The sequence below is a fragment of the Astatotilapia calliptera genome, chromosome 18 (genome assembly GCF_900246225.1).
Source record: "Astatotilapia calliptera chromosome 18, fAstCal1.2, whole genome shotgun sequence".
Taxonomy (NCBI): domain Eukaryota; kingdom Metazoa; phylum Chordata; class Actinopteri; order Cichliformes; family Cichlidae; genus Astatotilapia; species Astatotilapia calliptera.
Genome location: NC_039319.1, coordinates 35,440,340 through 35,443,803, shown reverse-complemented (window position 1 = coordinate 35,443,803; position 3,464 = coordinate 35,440,340). Strand labels below are relative to the sequence as shown.

The following is a 3,464-nucleotide window of genomic DNA, read 5'->3' as shown; positions in this document are numbered from 1 at the left end:
TGTGTGATTGTCAGGTCGTCTGTTGTTCATGCCATGCTTCAAAGTTTCTTGTCTAGGTTTTTCTTATTGTTTGTTTAGATTCCCCAGTTTAGGTTTGTGTTAATTTTGCTTCAGTTTGCCTTGCCCTTTGTTTGTACCTTTTCTACCAGCCATATTAAACGGCTCGCCTTTTGTTAACATTTCAAGTTCTGTTCCCTGTTCCTTGGAGTCTGCGTTTTGGGTCCTTTTCTCAATTCATACAGTCTGCTCTCGCCAGACTGTGACACAACTGAGTAAAAATACAACTAAATAGAACAAATTACACTTCTATGAAACCTTTAAGCTTTATTTTTGTACAATGGAAGGAAGTGGGGCCACATCGTCCATCTTTTATAAAGTCCTTTCTTGAACATAAACAACTTAAACAACTCAAGATTGATGAGGCACAACACAAATGCTATGGCAAGGAGGAGCGTGGTGTGTTGAAGGTGTTGTCTGTGAATGTTCACAGTCATCTAGGTCATCGTCATCTAAGGAGCTTAAACACAAAAACGAAAACAAGGCCCTCACATCCCCGAGCAAACACCAAAACATCACCATATTACCAAGGGAAGGTACACTGTTGTTCTAAACACAATGGACTATGACACAAAAATTACTTCACTGCTCAGTGACAACAATACCAATGAAGCCTTAAAACGGGGATGCTATACCCTGTATTTACAGACTTCCAAAGATCCACAAAGAAGGAATCCCACTCAGACCCATTGTTAGCAGTATAAACTCAGCCACCTAGAACATTTCCAAACACCTTGTCACTATCCTAGCACCCCTTGTGGGGAAGACCCCCAGTCACATCAAAAACTCCACCGACTTCACAAAAAATGTCCAGAAACCTACACTTTATCCAGGTGAAACCATAGCGTTCTTTGATGTGGTTTCTCTCTTCATTTGCATACCTACAATTGAGGCAGTGGAAACCATCAGAAAATGACTATAAGACAGCTCCTTAGAAAACACAACCAGCTTCACCCCCAGATTTTCACAGTGTAAGACCTCTGCCGTTACAAGAAAGGCTTAGAAAGTGTCATGGCTGATGCTCTATCTAGGTGATGAATCCAGCATTTCGTTAAGGGCGAAATGTTCAATTTTTGGGTGGGGGGGGGAAATGTTATGATTCGATGAAATGTTGTGGTTTGTGATCACACGCTGGCTGTTTTGATGTGTGGCTCCTCCCATTGGAGTGTGTGTGGGTGTGTGTATTTTTTATCTCCTCCCTCCAGGCTGGGTGTATGGGTGTGGCTGTGATTGGCTGACTCAAGAAAGCTCTTGAAGTCCGGATTGGATGATTGAATGGACAGCAGCTTCTTAACCTCCAGCTGACAGCCACCTTGCCTCTCTCCTTGTCTCCTCTACAACCAACAAAGCAGCTAGTTGTTTGTAGTTCTGATCATTTCTGTGAGAATCCTGAGCGATGGTCTTTTTCGTAACACGTGAGCCATTTGTAATTAATATATGTTGTTTTGAGCTAAGAGTATTTGTAAATAGTTGTTGTAAATGTTTCTTGTAATTTCTTATTCACAGTATATATTGAGCACTGCAGCAGTTTTGTCACGAGTAATGGGGAAATATGGACTCAGTCGCGGAGCTCTGGATGCAAAGCAGACAGTGCTTTTATTTACAGTGCTCAAAAACAGTCTCAAACATGAAAGAAGTGTAATAGTCCAACAGTGGTTTTCTCCAAGTTCCCAGTAGTGGTGCAGGTGAGTCTCCCCAGTAGTAATCCGAATGTGCTTCTCCTCCCGAGTGATAATCCTAGGGAGCCCTTCTCTCCAACCCTCCGCTCCGTACTTCTTGCTCCTAATGGACGGGTGACAACAATAGATGAGAAGGCTAGCCGGCTAAAGCTACGTCACCAATAACGAGCACACTTTACTACCGAGCTTCGAGTACAATCCAGCGTCGACTGCCGTCTGGACACACCGTTAACTACCTCAGCCCAAACGGGGATGATTAGTGGCAGCTGGGTGGAAGATTAGGTGCAGGTGTGTCAGCAGCTGAGCGGAGACACTTCCGGGTCAGGGGTCGCCACACTCTCACTCTCCCGAAAGCACGGCTCCTAAACATAGACGGACCCGGAGGGAGGGGCGAAGGAAAAAAGGAGACACACACACACACACACACACACACACACACACACACACACACACACACACACACACACACACAACAAGCAGGTCGTCCAGGGAGGACCGTCCGACCGTGACAAGTTTAGTAAGAGTGAGAAGCCCTTTTTGTTAAAACCCATTTTTTTCTTTTTCCTTCCCACTGTCGCCAAAGCGCTTACTCATAGGGAGTTCATATGACTGTTGGGGTTTTCTTTGTCTTTACCTTACAATATAAAGCAATTAAAAACAACTTTACACTCAGGTTGTTGTACAACAAAGGGAGTGGGGAAAAGAACCCACCACCATCCAGATTCCACAGCTACTGGCTTATTCTCAGCCAATAAAATAAGCAAAACAACAAGAATGTTAATGTTATACTTGGTACCAGGCTAGTTGCTTACAGTCATACATTAGCAAAAATTACTAAAATGTATTCCAGGCATACATACAATGTTAACAATGTCTCTCTTTCTCAATCTCTCTCTCTCTCTCTCTCTCTCTCTCTCTCACACACACACACACACACACACACACACACACACACACACACACACACACACACACACACACACTCATACACAATTTGAAAAAAACAAACAAAAACAAAACAATAAAAGAAAATTGCCACGTCATCGTACCCCAGTCCTCCCTGACTTCCTACCAGAGTTTGTTGTTGTCTCTCTCTCTCCCCCTCTGTCTCCTTCTCTCACCTCTTTTGTTTACCTGTGGTCCTCCCTGCTGGTTCCCTGCCCTTGGCCAACTCACCTGCTGACATTCAGACACCTGCAAATCATCATCATCTTCAAAGCCATTGCTTAATTGTCTCTGGATCATTGTGCTTAATCTACTCAGTGTACCCTTGGCTCTCGTACCATCTCTATTTATCTTTCTCATGTTCACGTGTTCTAACGTGTACTTCCTTCTCCTGGCACAGACCTACCTGGATTATTCCCTGTGGCCTTGGACTGTGATGAGCGTGTATTTCTGTAAATGACTGTCAAGTGAAGAGTGTGAAGTCTGGACTTGTGTGCCTTCCTCTGTATTCCCTGGAGCCCTTTCCTCCCACTGTTGTATATAGCACCTGGTGACCACGTTGTAAATAAACACACGTCTGATTGTAAACCTTTGAGTCCTGCATTTGAGTTATGTCTGACTACCATGACAGAATGATCCAGCCATGCCATGGACCTTGTCCACCATGCCCAATTCTAGAGGAGAAAAGGAGATTTTGTGCTACTTGTTTGCCACAAAACATTCAGTGATGGTATGAATTTAAAGTTCATATTCATATTTGGGAGTTAAAAAACCACACCACTC

General features: G+C 43.8%; 1 long non-coding RNA gene across 1 annotated transcript; it reads left to right on the top strand.

Annotated features, from left to right (window-relative positions):
* Positions 1 to 332: 332 nt before the first annotated feature.
* LOC113010845 (uncharacterized) lies at positions 333 to 3,248 on the top strand. Its single transcript, XR_003270390.1, has 3 exons — positions 333 to 1,472; positions 1,564 to 1,742; positions 3,082 to 3,248. It is a non-coding gene; the product is annotated as an uncharacterized LOC113010845 (long non-coding RNA).
* The last annotated feature ends 216 nt before the right edge of the window (positions 3,249 to 3,464 follow it).